The 27781-nt window shown below is 32.2% G+C and overlaps 1 protein-coding gene across 1 annotated transcript in view; it reads left to right on the top strand.

The window, feature by feature from the left end:
• Positions 1-5291: 5291 nt before the first annotated feature.
• NGR-A26 (neuropeptide receptor A26) overlaps positions 5292-27781 on the top strand; it is a 69149-nt gene continuing 46659 nt past the window's right edge. Inside the window, exon 1 of the mRNA XM_013322810.1 lies at positions 5292-5520. The gene's annotated coding sequence lies outside the window, so the exon portion shown is untranslated. The remainder of the gene's footprint in view (positions 5521-27781) is intronic.

Raw genomic sequence — 27781 nt, 5'->3', positions numbered from 1 at the left:
AAACACAACGTAAATATAGTATCGGTGCATAAATAATCAAAGAATATATTTTTTTATATCATAAGGTGGCAAACGAGGGGGCCACCTGAAATCGCTGAAATAGCGAAGCCCATAGACATACGCAATTGATTATGCATTGCTTACTTTTAATCGATGGAGGAGAGAATGCACAGCAATATTTTTTTTCCCTTCCCATGCATCCTCTCTCCGAAAAGTTCTCTTCCACTTCCCATAATTTCCTTATAAGAAAAAGGTTGGGAAGGGAATGAGGACTAAATTAGGCCCTCGGGACGCACACTCATCAGACGAAACGCGGAATTGCTTCCACTTCACGCCTGTCTTCTGTGTGGTCGTGATATTTCACCGGGCGATCCGGGCCAATTCGTGTGAAGATGTTAAAGAGGGCTCTAACTCTACTGGTAAATTGAATTAAAGGTTATGTTAATAATTATAAGTAATCTTTTACTCTGTATGTTTCGTACCAAATTCCGGTCCTATTTTTTCTTTTTTCTAAGGTTTTCTGTCGATGGTTACCATAGGTTTAAACAGCCTGTAAATTGTATTGTGGTATTCCAAATAAAAGTACCCATTTATATACTGGTAAATAATAAGATAGAAAGCGTCTGTACATATACATTTAATGTACATAATATTCCGTTTGATTGAAACAGTTGTACGTAATTTTGTGAGAAAGGCTTCAGTCTAGATTGAGTCGTAAAATCAGTGCCGAAAATTTTCCCACAAACGTAATTTCCTTTCAATTTAACGAAGTTCGGAATTCTACGGTCTTCGGAGACTGACCAATCTTAGTAAACTTTATTTGTGACGTAAATCAATATACGAAATTTTGTTACCATAAGAATGCAAATTGTAACCAAGAATTTAGAAGAATTTTCAAACTTATAATTCCTTGTATGGCTATATTCCTTGGAAATGACAAATCGAATGACGTCACAAACTTCAGAATCTGTCAAGTTATTGATCCGTTTTTTGACACCAAAATATCCGTTTAAAATCTGTCTCTCTTTTTAAAAACAAAAAAAAAACAAGGAAAGCGATATGTTTTACATGATGATGATTTTGGTGTCAGAAACCCACAGTAAGTACATTACTAAAAATGGAAATGTTCGTGGAAAACGTTACCCTCCTGTAGGAAGGATATTTATTATGTCTTAACTTGTTTTTTTTAATATTATGAGTAAATTAAGAATATAATATAACTCGTATGTATAAGACTTCCGTTCCTACATCAAAGTTAATAGGTTTTTATTATAAAAGAAGCAGAGCGTTTAATCTCTTTATTTATTGTTCAGTTAATGAATCCATCGAACAAAGTAAGGGGAAATTGTAATTAAAATATTTCAAAGGCTCATGAAAATATTGGATAAAACCTATTCTTGTTAAATCTGTTTAAGATCATCAATGAATCGAAGTTTATTTATAATTTAAATTTAATTTAATATTATATATATATATTTCGTAATATTATAATTAGGAAAAAAACATCTTACTATCTTAATAATATTATAAGTGCGAATGTTTGGATGGATCGATGTCAATGAAATTTGGCAAACATAGATCACAGTCTGGAAGAACACATAGACTACTAAATATATTTTTAATTCCGCGCGGACGGAGTCGCGGGGGACCACTAATTAATAATATTTTACTTTAACTATAGAATGCTTGCTTATTAGTGTTCAAATTAGGTAAGGTTTTTTTTTATCTGTCTACTTGATGTAAGTTTATATATGTGGTGTAAAAATTAACACACTTCATGTAAGAGTATTTACGTAACGTGTTAAAACCATTAAGACCCATTATTCTTCCTTAAAAGATCATGGCTCTACAAATGTCAACATAAAGAGCTTACTCAGAAGTAATTGTTGGTTACAGGAATAAAGAACGCCTTATCATTGTTTATAAATATATTTCTTACTTCTACGGTAAATATTAGTAAGGCCCTTCATACACAAGGTAACATCGCCGTAACTTGTATGGTTGGATCGCGAGAATCACATAATCATATCGTCGACACGAGTCGTCTATTCGGTCAGTACAGGCATATAAACTATGTGTTAATTGCATTGAATTTTCTAACCATTATCTTGAAAGACAGTACAGGAAATCGTATTATATCGCTTAGCAACTAAAATCGCCGGGTTTCAAAAAATTACGTTGCCTTGTGTACGAAGGGCCTAAATAGTTGATGTCGGCATCATCATACTCGATGAGCCCTATCTTACTTAAATTAAGGGTGGCTAAGCTTAAGTCAATCACGTTCTCCCATTGAGGATTGGGTGACTTTAGTCAAACTTTGAAATTCTTTGCAGATATGTGTTAGTTTTCTATTGGATTGTTTTTTTATCATAAGAAGTAGTGTAGATATCTCTTTAAATCTCCCTAAAGGCAACGTATCTGCAGTCCTTTTGGTGTTGCCGATGTCCATGAGCATCGTTGATTAACTCAATTGCCCCTTTTCTTATAAAAAAGGGGCATGTATCTGAAATTCATTTTATTATTGCGAATAAGTGAATCTATATGTGAAAGTTATTAAACATAATACGTTGGCTTTAGCTTTTTTAAAACATCAATGTACTATAACATACAAAATGTTGTCTTTGTTTGGAACCATGCGCAGTAAAGCAATGTATCAATTTAGTAGTCTGTTTTATCAGGGCATTGATCCTATAACAAATGCCTGCATTGAAAGCATTCGCCAATTTCACATATAAATCACGTTTAGTACGTATTTAGGGTGACCATGGCGTTATAGTCAGAGACTTTCCGTGGCCTCTTAATTACAGTTCAATATTATCTAATTACTTACTAAGGAACTCTGATGTAACATTTGATATGCTTACTTCAAATAACAAGCTAATTTAAAAAGCAGATTGATGAAGGTCGATTGCTACTTGCAACATTTGTTTAAATTATTATTGAAATTCAGCTGTTAAATAAGTTTTATTAACAGTCCCTTTGTACAATAAGGTTTGTTCTAGTCATATCAAAAATATATATTTGCAATTTAATGTGAATGTTTAAATATCAAAATAAAGTTTTGGTCACCCTAGTTCTAAGTGGTTTCGCTTTCCGTGGATGTAAAACACAGCATACGCTTTGTTTATAACATGAGAATTATGAAACGTACATCAAATGAATAGGAACAAATCGAGAGCTTGAAATGTTTATAATTATCAACGAACACAATAATTTATCAACGGGATTCTACTCATTATACTCAGAAGTGAGTGTAAAGTATCTCTTTTGTGCACTTATGTCCAAACAATTTTTTCTTTCAAACCTTTTTACTTCTTATAAGTGATTAGCTGTCGCCCGCCAGTCCGTCCGAGCGGTATTAGAAAAGAACTTATTAAGTAGCCTATATGTTCTGCCAAAGTATGTTCTACAACCATGCAAAAATTCAGAGATATACATACAGTCGTTCTGAAGGTACCTTCAAACAAATATCCATGCATCTAAACATTCGCATTTATAATATTAGTAAGATACTTAGATATAAGTTAAATTTTGAATGTAAAAATTTGATAAAAGAATTTTCTATTGTTGGTCGATTGTCTCTGTTTGTTTGTTTTTTTAATAAAACATCAAACGTTTTGTATTTCGCCTCGCAAGAGACAAAATTATGAACAATTGATCACCAACCTTCGTATATCGGAGAGGCACCTCGAGAAGAAGTTCCTATTTTAAACTGTAAATTCAACAACAACCTCTTAAATATTGCGATCAGGTCTCATATGTAAACATGCAATATACAAATGGAATTTTGAAAGAAACATTGATGTAGCGAGTAAATAATTATTAATGTTCAACTTGGGATATAAGAAAAGTACATAAAAGTATTTTGTAACTTTTTCTATATTTTAGCAACTTGATACATTAATTTTTATTTTATTATTATTTAATGTCAAGAATGTGGTGGCAAAATTATTGCCCGACTAAATAAAGGGTAATGTTTTTTCCAGGAACTGTTTGCTTAAAACCTTTAACAGTTCAAAACTGTTGATAAACATATTTTGTACGTCGTTAATTTTGAATATGTAACACAACTGTGGAAAAATAATATTTCTGGATAAAATTACAATCTTTTAAAGTAGTTTTAACTCAAGTTTTATTGATTAAAGTTGTCAGAATATTTGATAACAATCCCTTCGATGTATATCAAGCAATTAGATTACTTTAGGTATGATTCGCATGTCATTTCTCTTTAACATTGTGTTTCTACCGAGATACGAACCTTGATCTTAGAGTTAATTACTCTTGTAGCTACCCAGACGTTGGCAAAGAATGGAATTAATGTAACAGTTTCTGTAAGATTATACATAACGGTGTGGTGAAAAACAAAACAATGTTACTAAATAAAATTTAAAATAAAAAAAACTTACTAATATTATAAATGCAAATGTTTCGATGGATGGATGTTTGTTTGGAAGTATCTCTAGAACGGCTGAACGGATCTTGATTAAATTTGGCATAATTGTAGGACATAGTTTCGAAGAACACATAGGCTACTAATTATGTCTTTTTAATTCCGCGCGGATGGAGTCGCAGGCAGCAGTTTGTAAATCAATAATTTCACATTTAAACTCAGAAATAGAAAATATAAATAGAAAACAATTGCAAAACCATGTATAAAGTTAACATTATTCTTAATGAGGTGACAATGTGTGCGAATGCGAATTTGGTTTGAATTTTGTTAATTGTAATTCCAATTAATTTCATATGCTAATGCCGGTCGGTGCGTTACCTCGGTGTGTTACGAACGAATTTTATCAGACAATTTGTTGTAACTGGTTATTAACATAAATGTATTTTAAAATTAACGATAACAAAGAACATTTGTTTCGGTAAAATCTCGAATAGTAAATAAATAATTGAATACTTCACACTAAAAATGTTTTTGCTAAATATATGTTCAGTAATAAAAACAGACATCGATATTATATTAAAAAAATTCCACGAGGTTTAGAAAAAATAATAAAAATCGGAACTTAAAATCCATACAAAAAACCTCCTACTTTCGAATTTTAATTAAAACATTACTAATCAATAACACAATTTCAGTTTTAATTTTGTTAACAACTGTTGTTTCTATTCTATTTTGTTTTTTTTTAGTTATTCGTTTAATTTAGTATATAAATCTAACAAACATTTCCTTAAAACGACAGCCACAAATAGGGATGCAAAAACGTAGGCCAGGATATTCTATAGCGAGACAGGATCGCGTCTTACGCTCTTCATTTCCAAACTAAACTTCGTTGCGTTCGGTCGTGAACGCACACTTTTTGCGCGCGAAATCTTCAATACAAAATTATAGAAAAACTTTAAAATGTGTAAATCTGATATAACTTAATAGTTGACCGCGTTATGTGGACTAAGTTAAATTATTAGTGATAAATAAGTGACAATTATTTATTTCTGTAACAATGAAATAATAAATAACATTTCACCTTCGCCTAAATTCATTATTTAAGAAGATAAAGCAGATGATTAACAATCGTGAGTAATTATTTAAGTAATTGTTCTATAAAATAAAAAAGAAAACATATGTAGTTACTAAACGCACACACATACGCTGATCTGTATGTGTGCAGTTTTGTGTGGTACAAATATCTATCCCTATCTTTTACTATAACTGGATATCATAGGGATATAAATTCTATCTCTTTACCGGATAGAATCGTATGTAGTTTTTCTATGTTTGTCACAACTGGCATCATAATCTTACCGATATTATAAATGCGAATGTTTAGAATGATAGACGGATGTTTGTTTGAAGGTATTTTCAAAACTGCTACATGGATGGTTGAAATTTTGGCATAGATGTAGAACGTAGTCGGGTAGAACACACAGGCTACTAATTAAGTTTTTTTCAATTTCGCGCGGGTGCAATCGCGGGTGAAATCTAGTGTTAGTTCATAGTAAACTTTTATAAGCCCCATTATATTATGCTGTTAAATTAATTAAATTAATTATAGTTTTTTTTTAAGTAAGTAATACGTGTCAATATATTGTATTTGTATAGTAATTTATCCAATTATCAATTAACAATTCATCAGTGGATCTCCTTGGGCTGTATAGATGGTTAATTACTCGATAAAAACACTTATTAAATACAATCTGTGAAGGATATAATTACAGCAATTTCTGTTTCATTTTTAATTCAATAAGGCATTGTAATAGCTCAGTGGCTAAGTGGTTTTAATACCGTCTTTTGATAATGTTTATCGGTTCGAATTCAATTGTAGAGAGAAATTCATGAAAATAATCCATCTATTATAAAATACAAAATTATGTAAGTGACTAGCTAACGCCTGCGACTCCTGCCACGTGAAATTAAAAAAAAAATCATATTAGTAGCCTATGTGTTCTTCCAGACTATGTTCTACATCTATGCCAAATTTCGTCGAGATCCGTTAAGCCGTTTTGGAGATACCTTGTAACAAACATACATCCATCCATTCATTTTAACATTTATAACATCAGTAAGAAGTAAAGTAAATTAAGTATTAATATAAAAATTTATACTTTATTTATTTTACCGCTGATCGCTTAGTGATCGAAATTCATCCAAAATAAATCTTTTTTTTATTAATATATTTGTTAAAAATGTCTTCAACAAACTGCCTATTATGTTTTATAGAATAAATCATTATGTTACGTCTTTATGGATTCCATTTGCCAATATAATTATTTCGTATAGGCTTATCTTTTATCAGATTTATGTTCTTAGTATTTGTTAAAAGTAATTTTCATTCATGTTCCTTTATTTTATGCGGTTAAATACGACTTTTATGTGACATTTTCGAACTTGGAACAGAGTTTATTGTGGTCATTACTGAATGTTAAAAAAAACGTATTGAAGTAAAATTTCGGTGCTATTTAATTGGTTTTTGGTTTTTACGTATTAATAAAATGTATTTTAAAATCTGGAAATTTAAAGCTTGTAGAGCTCATATTGTTTGTATGTTTATTAAAAAAGCAAATTTTAACAGCTGGTTTCTGAGATCTTAACCTCTGAATAAAATATATCGTCATTCCTGTCATTATTCTTGGACAAAACGAAGATAATAATATGTTTTAAACAGGGATTTAGGTCTCAGAAACCCACCTTAAGTCATTTAAACGTCAAAAATTAACAATTTTATATTGAACATTTTATAAAAATAAAATTTCAATAAAAATACGAAGAGTATAAAAACAGTTGTCTTAAGCTAATTCCAAAAGTACACCTATGTTAAGATAGCACTCGTGTATTCCCACCTTTATTAGTATAAGTTCAAAGTCAATAGCAAGAGGTTGAATTCAAAGGGCGAATGAGCTTAAAATAATCAGTCAAAAGCACAACCAGGATTACCATATCTTTGATATTATTGACATTACAATTATCTAGCTTCAATTAATTGACATTTAATAAAACAGTGGATCAGAGCGTCACGTAAAGAGGTGTTATTAACATGGTGCAGTCGAGGACGTTAATTACCTACCCATGTTATGATTTCAATATAATTTGTTGGAAAAGAATTGATAGTAACACACTACTTACTTATTTGCTTACTCCGCTGGCGCATCGACCCAAAGTAGGTCTTGGCCTCCGACACAAGAGATCGTCAAAGTCACCTGTCTTGCGCCTTTTCCTGCCAGTCCATCGCTTGTAGCTCCCGCAGATCCAGCTCTGCGGCGTATCGCCAGCGGTACCTGGGCTGACCGATGGGTCGGCGGCCAGTCGGGGTCCCGAGATATGCTACTTTGGCCTTTCGATCTTCCCCCATCCTCAGGAGGTGGCCCAGCCATCGGAGTCTGTGAGCTTTTGCTTCACACACTAAATAAGCTAAATTATAACTCTTATGTTTTTTTTATAACATAAGTTGGCAAACGAGCGAGCGGCCACCTGAAATCGCTGAAATAGCGAAGTGACCGTCGCCCATAGACATACACAATTGCATATGCGTTACCTTCCTTTAATCGACGGAGGAGAGGATGCACAGAAAGAAAATATTTTCCCATCCTCTCATCCGGAAAGTCCACTTACACTTCCCATCCTTTCCTTATAAGAAAAAGGGTGGGAAGGGAAAGAGGACTAAATTAGGCCTCCGGGACACACAGTCATCAGACGAAACGCGGAATAGCTTCCACTTCACGCCTGTCTTCTGTGTGGTCGTGGTATTTCACCGGGCGAGCCGGGCCAATTCGTGCGAAGATGTTAAAGCGGGATCTACCACTGTTAACTGGTGTGTTTGCTATATGTGGGAAGACATAACTGTAAAATATAAATGAGTAGATTCTAAACGTGTTTCAACGTTTACACGGTTGGAATGTTTCACAATTAATTCAGAACATTACTTTAAAATGGTATTGCTTCAAAGAGTTGAAAATGTATTAACACAGTAGACGTGTCGTTTTCATTAGCGAAACACTTTATGAATATTACCACAACACATACTCTTTGTAATTGTTTCTATACAAAAGTGATAAAATATAAAATATTCTTTGTTTATAAATACTATCTAGCATAGATCCCGTACTATTAATAGCCAGCCCTGGGTTTCTACTGTCTTCTATTCAATCATTTTATTTTAAAGACAGGACAGGAATAGGCTGTAAATTCTTTTCTTTGAGTTCGATAATGGTAAACTTATGATCTGATAGCTTGGGATCTTTTAAAATCAAATGTATAAAATTGTATAAATAAAAATGCGTCTAACATAATTTGTGCATGCCTGTAATTGGCATACATATGTAAAATGTTTGTGTGATATTTGTTTTTCTGCAATTTTATATGTATGCTGTTGGCTTGTCTTAATAAATAAATAAATAAACCGTTTTTAAAAATTCTATTATACGTTAATCTGATCTTATCATTTAATACATATTTATTTAATTAAGTAAGCATTGGTCTCTATTGCTCAACATATAATTTCATATCTTTTATCTCGCTCGTGTAACGCTTTCGCGTGACGTGTCCTTGAACTTCAACTTTTATATTTTTCTGCATTTCTAGAAGCAGTAAATAATTATTTAAACTATATCTTGATTTATAAATTAATAAAATAATCAATTGCGTCGATAATTTTTTTATAGTTCATCTAGGATACAATCACATTTAAATAGGTCAGTACAAGAATAACAGTGATAATAAACAAAGCAAATATAAACAGGAAGTTAGTTGTGAAACATTTGCAAATTAAACAAAGTAATAATGATAATTATTCAATTGTTTTACAAATGCAGTATACTGTTTACATTATATGGTCAACATGACAGTCCCTTAGGGTAGGTTCTTAAGTAAAAAACTTACATTAAGCAACACTACTTGATAACTTTGCGTGTGGCAGAACATCTCATTGTTGGCATGTTTTAGGAAAATTTTAATTTCTTATTATAATTAATTTCACAGATGACTTATCATAGACAACGCCTCCTGGCGGGACAAAAGATCAAATTCAATGATCTTAAAGGCTAGTTGAGACGAACTTCGGGGTTTAAAGTAAACAGGTAATTTATCAAGGGTCGATCAAACCACCAACCACGTCCTTCATTATTAGTTTGTCTTCCTTCTTCTTTATCAGTTTATTATCTAGGTTTGTAATGCAATGTAAAAACAGTGACAAATTTTTAACTTAACATATAGTCATAGTCTTCGCAGAATTAAAGAAAAACTAAATAAGCCTATGTATCCTTCTAGACTATGTTCTACATTTGTGCCAAATTTCAGTGAGATCTCCAAACATCCATCCATCTAAACTATGTAAAATATGTTATAGTGAATATTAATATAATAATATTTTATGTTATTAAGCGTGTGAGAAATGTAGCTAGATACAAAATATATAATTTGTTTTAACACATAAAGAAGAGAAAAATCCTTTGTGATAAAAACTCGCACTTTGTAGTGAGCTGACTGTGTCAACAAACGTGAGTGTGATTGCGTGACAAAAAACAAATGAAAATAACCATTTGGTAGTCATAACACTCTACAGTGACACAGATTGTTCCTTATTCAAACAGATAATAAAAAAATAATGCATCTCTTTTCTATTCCAACGGCACTTAGCCTCAAAACGTATACTTTGGAATTACAGATGCGCTGAAGCCTAATATTTCCTCTGCTTTTAATAGTCCTTAAGTCCAAAGTGGACATAGTCAATAGAAAAATCATTCAAAAATAAGTAGCAATTTAGAAAAATAATTGCCTAATAGGTTGGACTCCATCCTTTGTCACGCACGAAACTTTAATTCTTAAATTATTCAAAAGTACTTTCGTCTCTTACTCCGGAAAGGCTCAGCGAACCTTGATGAAATTTGGCACAGATGTAGAAGATAGTCTGGAAGAAGTAGTTATTAAGTTTTTTTTAATTTCGTGCGGAACAAGTCGCGGGCGACAGCTAGTAATACAACGTATTCAGGACATTAGATTAGTATAAATTTACAACACATATCACTGTAGTTAGTAATTATAAAACGTTGCTAAATGAAATGTAAATTATCCCGCTGTTCACGTCACCTTTTAGTTAATCGTAGTCGTACGGTACGACATTGAGATCGTGTTGTTTTTATTGCAATTTAAATACTATGACCAAAATGTAGTGCAAATGCAAGATACATACATAGTTTCTTTTTACATAGCAAAAAAATAAAACTTTGAACCGGTGAATACATGGAAATATACTACATATACTACACGCCAACTTCTACAAAAATCACTAAGAAATGCATTGATAATTATTTAAATTGATACAATCTATTCTTGGGCTAGATCTTTGTCAAATTACGGTAAAGGTTTTATCTGACTTACGGTGGGCTTCTAAGACCAAAATCTCCGTTTAAATCATATCGTCATCTCTGTCGTTATCTTTGCCATGTTTGAGATAACAATATGTTTTAAACGGGGATTTTGGTTCCGGAAACCCATATATATTGGGTGACTTTCAAAGGCACATAGTAGTCATATTACAGTCACAGAAAATTCACAATTTTTAAAACAAGTGGACAGATTACAATTATTTTAGCTTGCAAACAAAAAATAATCTTTTGATTTGATCGACATTGGAGTTATTTAAGGCTTAATAAATAAATCCAAAAATGTAGAGATCATGCGGAGTACGTAACTAGATCTTAGTAATCCTCGTGAAAACTTTGAACATACCAATAATGTCATAGCCTGCGGCGTCCTTATCAAAACTTTGATAATATTCGTTTCCTAAGCGGTTATACGAGTTAAATTGTGCCGAGTTACGTTGATCAACTGCTTAGTTTTAGCTTAATAACTTATACTTAAATATATTTAAGAAATTTCTCCTCGACTCACGTGTCGACTCGACGTATGTAAGTTTTATCATCATCAGCTCACTATACGTCCCCACCGAGGGGCTCGGAGCCTACCCTAAGTTAGGTGTGACTAGGCCATAGTCAACCATGCTGGCCCAGTGCAGGTTGGTTGATAGTAAGCGAATAAACAAATGAAAAATTAATAAATAAATACGTGAACGAATGCATTGATGAACCAATGAACGAACGGATGCAAATATAAGTGAATGAATGAACGAATTAAAATGGTAGTAATGATTGAATAAGTATAAAAGGGAAAACTTAGATGAAGATTGGATTTAAGACTGTTGATTAATCTTGTATCCAATACAGAACATATTCTGGTCAGAACAAATTATTTTGGTTGCGTGTTTACGAATCGATGGCTATCCTAACGAACCGGACAACCGGAAACAGGTATATGGTATATTGTTTATAAGTGAATTTCCCAAACCAATTGATCTTGCGCCCAATTTGCTTTAGGCATCTCGGGACTTTGACTTTTATAGATTTAGTTGATTTAATTGAAGCTCTACTTTAACTTAGTTCATTTAATAGGAAATGTATGGATCTTATTCTCCTAGATTTTTCTTTAAAAAATGATCCTAAATGTTCACGAAACTCCGTTCATTCGTTAGGCTAAACGTGTTGGCATTAGTATGGATAAATGGTTTCATTATAAAAGCATTTTTCTTGTATTAAATTTATGAAAATACATTCATTGTATTTCAAGTAAAAGCTCGCATATCGGAATAAAGGGGCGTTTATACGTTAGTATTAAACGAACAAGGTTCTTAGAATGTTTCCTTATATCGTTTATTGATGGTTAAGAGTGAATATGTTTCGCGGCCTTGTGGGTACAAAACTCTTTTGAGTGAATGAATATTATTGATGGTCGGGTACATGTATTTTACATTACAATAGGTTTATGACAGGTGAATATTTCACGTACAAAGTACACCACATATGGAAACTTAGAAGGTGAAGGCTGACATTTAGTATAAATGTTTTTATGGGACAACTGTCATGAAAACCAAATTATTTATGAATTATAGCTGTTACCCGCGACTCCATCGCGCGAAATTAAAAAAAAATTAGTAGCCTATGTGTTCTTTCAAACTATATTTTACATCTATGCCAAATTTCAGCGATTTGCATCCAGCAGTTCTGGAGATACCATCAAACAAACATCCATCCATCCATCTAAACATTCGCATTTGTAATATTATACTAAGAACTAAGATATTTTGTATAAAGAAGTAGTGTTCATACTAAATTAATTTATAATATAGTCAGTATGAATTATAATAACTAAATTTTTATAACATAGTTTGCGATAGTAGTAATTAGTCTGAAAAACAGACTTGTTATGCCCTTAGTACACAAGACAAATCAACTTTTTAAAACCAAGCGATTTTTGGTGCTAAGCAACTTACTTACTCCGCTGGCGCATCGACCCAAAGAGCGTCGTGGCCTCCGACACAAGAGATCGCCAAAGTCGCCTGTCTTGCGTCTTCTCCTGCCAGTCCATCCCGGCTAAGCCCGATCGGTCGGCCCAGGTACCGCTGGCGAGACGCCGTAGAGCTGGATATGCGGGAGCTACAAGCGATGCTAAGCGACTCAAGATAAGCAAAGTCATAGAGCTTCCTATAAAGGCTTGTGTCGCTGAGATTTAGTTCTTTACCCGCCAAAACCAGTTGCTCCCAATCTGTTTGTCAAGGTCATCGTGAGAAAAGTCGCTGCGATTTTCAAAATGGCGGAGTCAATCTATACAGTTAACATGTTGCTATTCCTGTAATGACTGACTCGTGTCGACGATTCAATTTTGCATTGTGAGGACAAAACGTGAAAAAAGATTTACGTTGGTTTGTATTCGAAGGGGCTAAGAGTTACAACATTAATCGGCAACGTTAATTGGTAATTAGAGGCGGTCCTTACTATAAAGCTGGTATGAGACATCTACTCTTACAGAAGGTTTACGAACCATAAATGACTGTAATATATATCAGAGATTCAATTAGAAAATTAGCATTCTATTTTCCGGCAAAATCATTGATGCGTTAAACTATACGTAGAAAAAATTAATCATTGCTATCTCTGCTACTTGATATACTTGATATTTTTTGATAACAATTGTTATTTTAAACATTAGCCATGTTTTATTCTTAATTAATAATTAATTGTTTAATAACTTTATATTTATTAACATTCTTTTTTATACGTAATTATCTATTTCAATGTTTACTGTTTTACTGGTAAATTTAGCAATAATTTAAAAAAAAATGGTTGAAAGTATTAAACTTATAATATTGATATTAAACTGTGTATTGAGTACATTTGTGATAAATGTTAATCTGTCATTTAACATTTATGTATAATATTTTCAGCCGACTTCAAAAAGGAGGAGGTTATAAATGCGTCTGTATGTTTTTTTTTTACAATATTTTTCTTTATGTGTGTGACCGCGTAACTCCATCCCTGGTGCTCCGATTTTGAAATTTTTTTTGGATCGAAAGGTTTTGCGTGCAGTTAGGTCCCATTTTTTTTATTAATTTTTAAAATGACTAGAAGTTTAGTGGATTATGAGTTTAAGTTGAAAATGCGTTACGTAAATTTAGGACTTTTTTCATTAAGAGATATAACCCTACCACATTTATAAATTTCAGAGCGTTATGCAAACACTTTAAGTTATTTATGGAGGTTAAAGGTTTCACATTAAATTAAATCTATTGGTAAACACGATCAGGTTGTAAATTTTCCGATGTCCCTCTAAATCAAGGTTGGATCCTTGACTTCCCTTATTCGACGATTTACCAATTTAAATCCATAAATTAAGCAAGTGAAGTGTAGAACTTGATCAATATTCATCTTACTAATATTATAAATGCGAATGTTTAGATGGATGGATCTTAGAAGGTATGTCCAGAAAGGTTCAACGGATCTCGATGAAAAGAATAGTCCGAGATCCGCTTTATATTTTTATGTAGAACTCACTTTGAAAAAACATAGGCTACTTATTAAGTTTTTTTTTTTAATCCATGCGGAGTATTGATCTACAGCTAGTAAAGCTATAATAAAGTAACGTATTTCTCATCATAAATATTTGTTAATTTTTGACAACTTTATTACTTGACTGAGGATGATAGTTTTTTTTAATTTAAATTCGCAGTTTCTCACTTATCCAACGCAACGCATACACACACAACATTGAAACATATATTCATATATGTGTTACAATTTCTCGGGCTTGTGTAAGATATTTCAAGCTTTCCTTACTTTATTGTCGATACAAGGGACGAATCTCGGCTTGCTCGGGTGGAGATTGTGTAGTTTTATCCGACGGGCAAACCTTCAGGCAGGGTACTGCTGACAATTGTAGGCGCAATCTTAAAGGGAGAAAGAGGTTTTATTGGACTTTTTTATTTGGCAACATTTTATAGAGAAATTCTTGTTTATTGTCTTACTGTGGATTTCCACTGAAACACCTGTATGAACATATTGACTGAATCATTATAGAGATAATTTTGGCAGTAGAATTTTGCGGTTACAAAATTTTGTTGGCCCGTATATTTGTAATAGAGAAAGTAATCTCTATCTTTTTGCAAAAAAAGTTTTCCACTATGTAATACAGACATCAAAAAAGTTAGTTTTTAAAACATATAACATTAAAGGTTTTTATATGTGTATATAGGAATTCCTAAAAACTGTTTGCTAAAAAATTCCTATTTTGCAATTATACGACTCATAATTTGATCCTGCGACTACGGAATAATTTATGTTGACCATACAAATGTTTGCTGTGTCAGTAATTGAACTAAACGTTGGAGGCATAAGCTATGCGACCGCTTGGATCACTGCCAACATGTTAGCTTTGCGGGTTGGTCACCAATATCACACTAAGGAGGTGGAATATATTACGTCTTAAGTAAAATCTTTCTTATTAATATTATAAAAGCGAATGTTTGGATGAATAGTTGGATGTTTGTTTGAAGGTATCTCGGGAATGGCTGTATGAATCTAGCTGTAATTTAGCATAGATGTAGAACATAGTCTGGAAGAACACATAGACTACTAATTAAGTAGTTTTTAACACCGTGCGGATAGAGTCGCGGTCGACAGCTAATCTTACATATATATAAAATTCTCGTGTCACAATTTTCGTTCCCATACTCCTCCGAAACGACTTGACCGATTCTCATGAAATTTTGTGAGCATATTGAATAGGTCTAAGAATCGGCCAACATCTATTTAACATCCCCCTAAATGTTTAGGGTAGTCCACCCCTAATTTTTATTTTTTAGACAAACACGCGGACAGAGTCGCGATCGACAGCTAGTATCATTAAAAATAAGGAATAAATTACTACAGTCAGTTAATCTTCATTTTTGTGAGTTGTAAAATGAAATTGAAACATTGCGTACTTTACCGTTAGAATGCAATACTGTAAAAAGCTCTTAAAGCAAAAGGGATACACAGCTGTGGTTTATAATTGGGCCTATTACTTTATGATTTACCTTACCTTGAATCCACTGCCGAAACACTTCTACTAAAAATATGGTTATCTCTCTCTTTTTTAAATAAAATAAAAGGAATGGGAAGATGTTTCTGACAAATAATTATTATATTAAGGACGCAAGGGATACAATGAGTATCAGCATTACATACCAAATAGATTTATTAAGACAAAAGGTCATTTGACCCTCGTTACTCAAATTACTTTAGATCCAGTTTTAATTGTTGACCTAACAGTCTACATAACTTATGCTCCGCTAATATAGCTCAAAAAAACAACTAAATGTTTTTATTTACTAATATTATAAATGCGAATGTTTGCATGGATATATGAACTTTTATTAGAAGATTTCTTAAAAACGGCTAAACGGATCTCGGTGAAATTAGGCATATATATAGAACATAGTGTGGAAGAACACATTGGCTTCTATTTTTTTTTAATTTCGTGCGGACGGAGTTCGGGCGACAGCAAGCTAGATATTAATTTTAAGTTGAAACAAATAAATATTATTAAAATGTGTCTCAGAAATATTTTAAAGGTTACTTATATTAAAATAAAATTATAATCAAACGCCCGTGACCGAGGGTTTCCGAGGCTAAAAGCCCCGTTTAAAACATATTGTTTTCTCTGTTTTATCAAAGATAATGACAGGGTACTATATGTTTTATAAAGACATTTTGGTCTCAGAAACGCACGGTGAGGAAGATTATAAATTGCTCTTCGTAAATCCTACCGATTTTAAATTAAATGACCTAAAGAAGGAAATGTTATAAACATATAAATTTTTATCAAATCAACTAACCCTATCAAGTATAAATGTTGAAGAGAATTTATCTCACGCTTTCGTATTAATTTAATAGAATATTCTGATTATGGCTACCAGAAGCATTATCCCGACCCGTCATCAACATTCCCTGTCCCAAAGAAGCTCATTATAAATCCTCTTCACCCTATTACCCCTATAATCATCTATTTTCCGCTTTGGAAATTTAAGAGGGTACGTATTTTACTTCCTTCTTGCTCCACTTTGATTCCAAAGCACGACCTCGGTCTGTCGACCTATTAATTAGATTCGTTAATTGACGTGTTCTATCCTTGATTTCATCAGACACTGCCATCTATTGACTGATGGTATAAATTATTCAACAACAATTTTAATTAAACAAATCAAATACATACATAATAATAGTCTACTTCAATCCCTTAATGTTTGTTTATGTTTTTCCTAACGTTATTTGAATTAAAAGTTATTAAAAAAATTCGAGTGCGGAAAAAACTGACCAATCAACGTCCCGATGAACAATACAGGAATTATGGCAGCCAAACAATTTCGACGATTCCGTGTTTTATAATTAACGGATTAAAGTCTGACTCTTTTTTAATCTTGATGATTTATATTGATTCAAGAGCTATTTTTATTGGTCGTAATAATTCTTCACAAATTAATATAGATTTCAGGTGTTCTGCGATGATTTTAAATGAAATGCGAACAAAAATTTAAATATCGGTCATTCTTTTTTCGAAAGAAGAAACATTTTTTTTAATTTATATTCTACATTTTTATGCATCTTTGTTGCCATAACAAGAAGCTCTCGTCTTTGTAACTTGATATTGCTTTATTATAAAAATATAAATATTTCAAAGTTACCGAAACGTTTTTTTAAAGCAGCGAAGTATTTTTAAGATAAGACAAAAATCAAAATGATCAAAAGCAGAATCGTAAATGACTTTTATCAGTTCGCCCACAAACAAATGACTGTCGGTGGCAATGTTCAGAAAATCTTCAACAATCGATACATTTACATAAACATTAGGGAACGTGACTTGACAGACAGACAGACACTTGTTATCGTAATACAATACACCGTCAAATGGAAATTGGCGCCGATAGATTTCCATATATCAAATCTTCACCAATATTTTTCCAGACTCATATTAAAGTAAGTTCTTTTGTGACATCTTATTTCTTACTAATATTAAAAATGCGAATGTTTGGATAGATGGATGGATGTTTGTTTCAAGGTATCTCCTAAACGACTGCATGGATCTCATTGAAATTTTACATAGATGTAGAACATAGACTGGAACACATAAGCGTTTCACGTAAATGTTGTTCCAAGTTCGCACTGCAGCAAGATGTCTTTGCCTAAGATATATGAACTTCGGAAACAATAATTCACAACTTTAGTTTCAAACAGTAGTGCATACAAATATTATTTATATTCACAAATATCCGTTTATTCAAGGAAATGTTTAGTTGAATATTTTACTTATAAAACTGCAGATTTACGTACGTACATTGCTTAAGAATTATTTTTTTTTAGTTAAAAGCAGAGAAGGAAATATTTGAATTAAATTAAAATCCACCAAATCTGTTGTGTGTTGTAACTAAATTTGAGTTTGATGACACACATGCCTGGTGCTTTTTACAAGTACAAAAAAAAATCTAACAAGACCGTTTTGTTATTCTTTGCCAGAGGGGAATGCTTTATGCATACTCCGCGCCCCGGGGGGGACGCGGTAGTTATGTGGGATTCTCCTCCATAGCGGAGGCATAAACTACAACTAACTAAACCCCTCTGTTCCTCCAACGCATCGGGACGGGACCACGGGCACGCTTTCGCTCTCGTCCGCGGCCTTGTTATTCTTTGCCTAAATATAATACACTTACTTATTAAGCTGATTTAAATACTTCATTTTCCAATTAGAATACCTAATTATGAAATGAACAATAACTTTTCATATAAAGTATCAAAACTCATGAAAACCATTCACTAACATTTGGCAAGTTGAAACTTTTCAATTAAGCGAAATTTTAATACGGGTTAAGGTAGGGTTATAATAAAAGTTATATAAAGTTGTTACCCAGCTGGAAATGGCAATCTATTTTGTACCATTGTTTAGAAAAACTTTTCCATTTATTATTTTTACATATAAGTATAATAACATAACAATGAAAGTAATGAGATGGAACGTTGATTGCTACAAAGGTAGAGTAAGACCGATGAAAGTATGGATGGATTGTGTGATAGAGGATATGCGTAAGAAGGGAGAATTCAGATAAAACAGCTGATAGAAATGTTTTACATACAATGCCGACCCACCGTAGAGACATGTGCAGGTTGATGATGGGCCGCGGACGAGAGCGAAAGCGTGCCCGTGGTCCCGTCCCGATGCGTTGGAGGAACAGAGGGGTTTAGTGGGTATGCCTCCGCTATGGAGGAGAATCCCACATAACTACCGCGTCCCCCCCCCCGGGGCGCGGAGTACGCATAAAGCATTCCCCTCTGAAAAAAAAAAAAGGTTGATGATGATTATTTATTTAAAAAATACGATTACTTTCAGTAATTACTAAATAATTAAGGTGTTAAGAACAATATTATATTTACTAATATTATAACTGCAAATATTTGGATGGATGTTTGTTTGGAGGTATCACTATAACGGATAAACGGATTCCGCCCGATCCCGAAGTTTGGCATAGATGTAGAACATAGCGTAGAAGAACACATAGGCTACTTATTAAGTTTTTGTAAATTCCGCGCGGAGCCCCGGCCGACAAATAGTTGATCATAGAGCTCTCTCCACTAAAAGACGTTTTATGAGCTCCACAAAGATTATGGTTGGTTCAATTTTATTTTATTTATTAATAGAAGAAGAAATAATTGCCATACATTATAGCCAGGTGGCAACGTAGCATTGATTTTTAGTGACAAGCCACTCGATGTCAAACTTCAGTTATCAGCACAACCGTCAGATAAGGGCTAAGTGAAACCGATAAATTTACAAAGGCTGCTGAAAGCTTTGTCAAGTGTCTGTTTCGGACGCGACCAAAATCTTTTTTTATGTTATATTTGTACTAACCAAATAGACTAAATAAATGTCAACGTGTATGTTGCATTGAATAAATTTCTTTCTATTTGTCTTTTGCGTGTGTGTTAGCATTAGTATATGGATATTTATTATATTAATAAATTAGGTTATACAGAAAGACAAAAATAGAAAAAGCTGACAAGTTCAAAAATGTAATAGTAAAGACGCTAAAAGTACAGAAAGGGAGAGAAACTCAACGAAAGAAAACAAGCCGTAGAAGTGTTCCTTGTGCATATTAATTTGGTTTTAAAAAAAGCAACGAAGAAGTGCGAAGAATTAAAAAAACTTCGTAACTATCTTAAATTCAAACCACAAAAAACAAACTTAATATCCTAATAATATATTTATATCTTATATACTCCTCTATCTATGTTATTCTCTCCTGTCACACTGGGTTGCCTGGAAGAGATCGCTTGTACCGATAAGGCCGCCCTTGCTTTGTAAATTAGTTATTTGTCACGTTTTTTTTTATTTTTTATTTAGCATTAAGAGTTAATAAATAAATAAATCTTATTACTATTATAACGTAAGCTAGAATTAATCACGATAATGTAACATAGTTAATTTGACAGTAAGATGGAGAAGTAAATTATATGAATATAAATTAAGTTCTCCATTCATAATTCCCTCATCAGCATTAGATGTAGTTTGCGGTAGTGGCAGTAAAACTCTTTCCGCTAATGGAGGTCCGCCGCTCAAGGGGAACCGAGTCGTTGGCCTCTCAATTATTGTTAAGGTTAAGTGCGCAAAAATAACATCACATTTGGCCAGTAGGCGTAAATCTGTAAAAATTACAATGATTTACATTTGGATTATTTATTATTTTTTGTGATATAGGATTGTTGATATTGAAAAAAAAATTACAATTAATTGATCTTATATAACAAGCAGTCGCCCGTGGCTCTGTCCGCGCGGAATTAAAAAAAACTTAATAAGTAGCATGTGTGTTACTCCACACTATGTTCTACATATGTGCCAAATTTCAATCAAATCCTGAGCCGTTCCTGAGATATCTTCAAACAAACATCCATCCATCTTAACTTTCGCATTTATCATATTAGTAAGATTTTATCATCTCACTAATATTATAAACTAGCTGTCGCCCGCGACTCCGTCCGCTTGGATATATAAAAAACAATAATATATAAGTGAAATAAAGAGCAGCTCTTCAAGGCATCAATTCGAAAAAAAAAGAGTAAATAGTATCCTCTGTACGTCTCCTGGTTCTGACTACCTCTTCACCAATCTTCAACCATATCGGTAAAGCCGTTCTTGAGTTATAAATAGTGTAACTAACACGACTTTCTTATATATATATATATATATATATATATATATATATATATATATATATATATATATATATATATATATAGATTATAATTCTTAATAAAACTTATGAAATAATTTTGACTCGTGCTTCTTATCTACCAATGTTTTGAACAGAATATAAACTCCATAGTTTTTATTGTTTGATACAATTATCATTTGCAAGGAACGGTCACTTAGCATGACTTTTATAGTTTATGACGTTTATTAGTATACAGTTGCACTAAATACTTCAACCTTTTGCGACATACTGTAATGTATGGAGTATACACATAGAATATGAGTGCAGCTTGAATATAAACGATCATATTAAGTGTACGGTTTCGTTTGATCTCCAGCCTAATGACAATGAAAATTCGGGGACGCTTTATTCTGCATTAAAAAGATGTTTATTTTCAAAGACGAATTTAACGTAGATTTTTAAGCTCGCTTTTAAAAATCGAATTTAACAGACATCATCATTCAGAGTACAGAAAATATGTATGTAAATAAGTTGAATAGTTTAAGACCGTTCAATTATCTATCTCAGAGTAATACAATCAAAAATAATTGTATTAAGCGTGTCATAAAATAGTATTTCGTGTTGATGACGTTAATGGCTATTGTAGCATTCAGTTCTTTACGACCAAGTTAATCCAACTAATTGGTTGTAAACTTATCTCTTATAATCGTTTACGTATTCAGGACAATAGGCACTTTATACAATTGCTTTATTTGAGATGAATAAGACAAAATTAAAGACGTTTCTATAGAGACTCTTTTTATACTTTTAAATGTGCATTACCCAATACATTGAATTACTAGCTATCGCCCGCGGTTTCGTCCTACAGGAATTAAAAAAAAATCTCGTTAGTAGCCTATGTGTTCTTCCAGACTATTTTCTAGATCTATGCCAAATTTCAGCAAGATCCGTTGAGCCGTTCTGGAGATACCATAAAACAAACATACATCCATTCATCCATCTAAACATTTGCATTTATAATAATAGTGAAAAGTAAAATTATATTCTGTGTTATTGGAAGTAAATGTTCTTAAAATATCTTATTTTAATTTAAATTACAAATGTATTGGGATTCCTTTGGATTTAAACCTTATGTTCATCTTGTATAGTATACCATACATTCAACTTTATAAAATATACGATCACTATAAAATAATTTTATCTTAGTTTTTCTTTTTTTTACTTTGTTTTTTGCTTTTATTCAAAAAAAGAAATCTTGCCACAATAAGGGTTAATACGTGTAAACTAAGCAATCGAATAAGTCTTATTGTAGCGTCCAGATGTTATTTTTCCTAGAAGTGCAAATTTTAAAATAAACATAGTCTTTGTAAATCCGATCTGTAACACACAATGAGTTGTTTGTTTCAACTATGCTGTTGAAATCAGATTAAAGTCGTAACACACCGACAGTTAACTAGTGGCCTACCTTTGTGTTTATTTTACATCGATTTTATTGTATTTTAACTAGAGCCACGTGTTCTATACTAAAATAATCTCAACATTCACCCGTAAGTTTAGTATCTGTATTCAAAGAACTATGAGTTCTACTATATTTCTTCCATAGGACTTGACTTAGCTTTTGTTTTTATTTGAGTTCTTCATTGGGATTACTATATTTCATTTTCTATTTCTGCAATTGAGCAATGTATCAATATTTGTGATTCAATCGAACCACCGATTATGCACCCATACTTAAAAACAGCGTCATAAAGTAGAGAAGAAGCTAAAATTATCGATACCGTTCTGAGGTCAAATTAATAGGATGCTATTGGTCTTATATATTTAATTCCTAGCTGTCGTCCGCAACTTCATCTGCGTGGAATTAAGAACAAACTTAATAAGTAGCTTATAAGTTCTTCATCCATCCATCCATCTAAACATTCGCATTTATGTTATTAGTAAGATAGCTCTTACGTTGCTACATTTTATTAGTATTATTTTAACATATGACTAAAAAGTCTGTCTATGTTTAAACCAGCATTACTCAAAGCCTACCTGGAGGGTCCACGAAGACAGGTATTTTTCATAATTAAAAAAAATACAAAAATTTTTAGATAACGTATGTACAAAAATTAAGGACGCGACCTGAATGAGGGACGCGAAAAAGAATCATAAATCTAGGGCCTAGAATAATTCAACCGAAACTTTAAAGTTCCGTCAAATACATTGCAAGCATTTGGTTGTAAAAAGGTTTGAGATACGGTGGTTTTACTATAATAATATTGTAAATGCGAATGTTTAGATGGATGGATGTTTGTTTGAAGATATTTTTAGAACGGCTGAACATATCGCGATGAAATTTGACATACATATAGGACATAGTCTGGAAGAACACATAGACTACTATTTATGTTATTTTTTAATTCCTCGTGGACGGAGTCGCGGGCGATATTTAGTAAGTTATTATAATAAGATAAGAATAGACGCAAATCGTGAATTGATTTTACATTATGATTTCAAGTAAAAATGATCATTGTGTGCGTCGTCGCAGCGGACTCAAATGTAATTTGATAAACAAAGTTACGACTTTCTCACTGTAGTAATAAAAATAAATTTATATAGCGAACATTTTGAGAATGATTTTCTTTGAAAGCGTACCAAAGTATATTTGCATGTAATCAAAGAAATTCAATAGGGAATTTAACCTTTGTAGTTTTTTATTACTTAATAAAATGATTTAATTTAATTAATAGATTAAATGATTTAAGTAGAAAATATAAATTAAACTGTTTAAATCTACAGAAAAAATATTCCTTTATCTTTCATGTTTTATATACATTTACCATTCGAATTTGAGAATTTGAGAAATCGAGCGGTTTGAGATTTACGATGCACCAAAGTATACATCATTGTTGTACTTATATTTATAAACGATCGATCTTTGCTACTGATTTGCAATGTCTGGAGGATTTAATAAAATATTTTATAATATTCTTTTAATAATAATAATATTTTTAAATTGTTAAAATACCTAGATTTGGCTCACGAGGCTACCGCCATGTGGCGTATGAAATCGACTACCATTATTCCGATAGTCGTATCGATGAATGGACTGATAGCGAAGAGCTTCGACCAACATCTCAAGAAGCTCTCGCTAAACAGTTGGATTAAGGGCCCGATAAAAAAGGCAGTTATCCTAGAAACCGCACGCATCGTGAGAAGGTTCCTATCTCTGCAGCCCTGACCACTGGTTGTTTCAGTCATGGGACTCCGCAGCCGGTGGTGCTCTATTTTTAATATCATATATTTTGTATAATTTTTTTATTTTATATATGAAATGTAATATATAAAGAATAAGGTTAATAAGTGATATAATATTTCATATGTGTTTTTTATTATTTTGAGTATATAGAAATAGTTTCAACAATGACGGTCCCATGACAATATCCTCGCAGAACAAAACCAACTGCCAATCCCTTCAATACGACCTTTCCGTAGGTTGCAAATTGTTTCATTTTACTCAAAACATTCATACCTCTTTTATGATGTAGTAAAATGTGGCAAACATTTCTTTTGAAACTTGATCAATTTGGTTAACATAATTTGGTATATTTAGACTTGCCTTCGCTTAATTTATTGTATATTAGTTAAACTGAGAGCTATTAAAATTCTATTTTTTGCACATACTAGCTGTCGTTCTCAATTTCTTCCGCTTGAAAGAAAAAAAGACTTAATTAGTAGCCTACGTGTTCTTACAGACTATGTTCTATGTCTGTGCCAAATATCATTGTTATCCATTCAGCCGTTCTGGAAATACCTTCAAACAAACATCCATCAGTCCATCCATCCATCTACACAGTCGCATTTATAATATTAGTAAGATTTATCAACTAACTTTCAGTTTTATTTTATATCGAAATTTGACATTCATAAGTATATTTTTAAAAAGTTATGAATGCACGGTTGTGTTTTATTTATATCATTTTATAAAAAAGTAAACAAATTGAAACAAAACGCGTTAGCAGTAATACGATTGGGTGCACTTACTTACACCTGACCAATGATTTTAATAATAAGGAGGGATCATAACCTCTAAATGACGGCCTGGACAAACGATTATGTTGAGATAACTTTATGAAAAGTGTTCTGATTTATTAAAATATATTTCGTTAAATTAACACGCTGTTAATACGCAAAAAAAATTTTTTTTTCGCCTTAGCATTTAGATATTCTTGAATCGAGGATAGTAATTTTGATTACTAAAAAATAAAACATAAAAATTTTATACTTTTCTAATTTCTTTTTTAAGAAATTTTTAGGGTAAGAATTACGTTATTCATATCGATATCGAAATGAACGTTATGACGTACAATTCTCATCATTTTATTCGCAATCGTAAAAATAAATTAGGTACTTTTTATAAGAATTAGGTCAGATAATCTGTTGCTAAAAGATTAATGAACGTATTGAAATTGACTCGTAATGTTTATGTTTGCTTTTAATATTTTTATTACAGTTTTGAATGTATTGGTGCAACGACCCATTACGGAGTTGGGCCTGGTATACTCTTACATCTAATATTTTTGTGTCAACTGCTGTCACTAGGTAACTTTGGTCTTCAGCTATGAGGCCCTTCTCGCAGTATCTCTGAACACATCATCTATTATCTTCGTCATTTATTAGTCAATAGATCCTACGTAAACTATCGTATGTTTAAATTGCTAATTTTGCAAACCAAAACAAACGATAGTCAGGCCATAAAATTGATCAAACTTGATCTTACAGTAGAAAAAATCTATCTTTTTAATGTTAAACAGAAATTAGTTTTAATAAAGTTAATTTCATCATCAGCTTACTATGTATCCCCACTTTCTTGGAGCCTACCCTAAGTTAAGAGTGATTAGACCATAGTCAACTACGCTGGCCAGGTGCAAGTTGGTTGACTTCACACATATCTTTGAATTTCTTCCCAGATATGTGCAGGTTGCATCACGATGTTTTCCTTCACCGTAAGAATGTCGAATAAATGTACATATGAACATCGGAAATAGAAAAAAACACTGGTACATGGCGGGATTCGAACCCAGGACCTGCAGATTGCAAGTCAAGTGCTTGACCCCTGAGCCACCGACGCTCTTAAAGTTAATTTCAAAAACATAAAACAATCGCGTAAGTCAGCTATGAGTGTCGTTGGCTCATTTGCGTCCTTACCAAGGGGCTCGAATCTAGACTAAATTAGGGTTGAATGTCAAGTAAAGTATTATGGTTTAATTTTTCTATCATGACTATTTAGCTAAATTCCTCGCTACTAATTATATACTTTGATTGTAGTTTTCATTACCTATAAAGAATGTTTTATTTGCCTTTTATTCAATTGTAATAATTGCCCTTAATGTAATAATACTGATTTGAGAATGTATAATCTACTGTCTTTTACCACGTACATTAATCATATGTCTTGTATTAAGTAAACATTACCTTGAGTTATTTCTGCAATGTTTCAACGATGATCAAAACGTTCGATTTTTTAAAACATACCTTATGTGTGACCCTGGTTTCATTCTTTGATTTCGCACCAGATTTATGTTTGAATACATCAGAGAATTTCATATTACGAAATACGAAAAGTGTAATTTGTTTTGCGACATTGCGAAAATGCATTACGACTAACGTATGTCTTTTTGATTGTGTTGATTTAGATCGAAATAAACCGCGTGGGTCCAGTGCTGAATAATGGGAGCAACTCGCAATGTTACGCTCCTAACCTAAATTAAACGTTTCGGCGAAAATAATTTTGTGAGACGTTTATTAGTTCAATACTCGAAAAATTAAAGTTTTATTAATTTATATAACAAGTTTATTATTTATTTTAATAATAAAGTACTTTAATTAACTAGCTGTCGCCCGCGACTCCGTCCGCGTGGATATATAAAAAAACTTAATTAGTGTAGCCCACCCATTCATCCATCCACATCACATCCATCTAAAACTTCGCATTTATAATATTAGTAAGTTTTTTAAATTAAAAAGCAGCTCTTCAAGGCATAAATTCGAAAAAAAATATGAATAAATAATGTCCGTCTCCTGGCTCTAAGCTACCTCCTCACCAATTTTCAGCCACATCGGTAAAGCCGTTCTTGAGTTATAAATAGTGTAACTAACACGACTTTCTTTTATATATAATATAGACTAAATAAATAATAAATTTATTCGAAAATCTTTAAAAAAAATCAGAATAATAAATCAGGCTTTAAATTGTTTTTGTATTTTTTTTTACATAAAGTCGAGAAGATACATTTTCCATTTCGTTGGCAAATTACATTTACATGAAATCGAAAACTTTTTGAAATCATTATTCAAATCAAATCAAGTATCGCTTTTCAATTCGATTGTAAATGATAATGTACTTTCACTTTCAGTACAAAGAACTCAATATGACAGTTGAAAGTTATTTTTTTTAATGCAAACTTCAACTCTTACTGAGAATTTATTTAACGTTCCAATTCTTTTAATAGTGAAACGATATTGAAAGAGAAAAATCTATCTTACTATCATTATAAATGCGAATGTTTGGATGGATGGATGGATGTTTGATTGAAGGTAAGAACGGCTACGTGAATCTTTCTGAAATTTGGCATAGATGTAAAACATAGTCTGGAAAAACACATAGGCTACTTATCATTTTTGTAATTCCCCGCAAATGGAGTCGGGGGCGACACCTAGTTACTTAATAAAAAGCTTGGTAAATATCGTATTAACATAATAATATACTAAATTTTATACTAACGACCTTAAAT

This window comes from Papilio xuthus, unplaced genomic scaffold, assembly GCF_000836235.2.
Source record: "Papilio xuthus unplaced genomic scaffold, Pxut_1.1 DF825928.1, whole genome shotgun sequence".
Lineage (NCBI taxonomy): Eukaryota > Metazoa > Arthropoda > Insecta > Lepidoptera > Papilionidae > Papilio > Papilio xuthus.
This window is presented reverse-complemented; position numbering and strand designations above follow the sequence as displayed.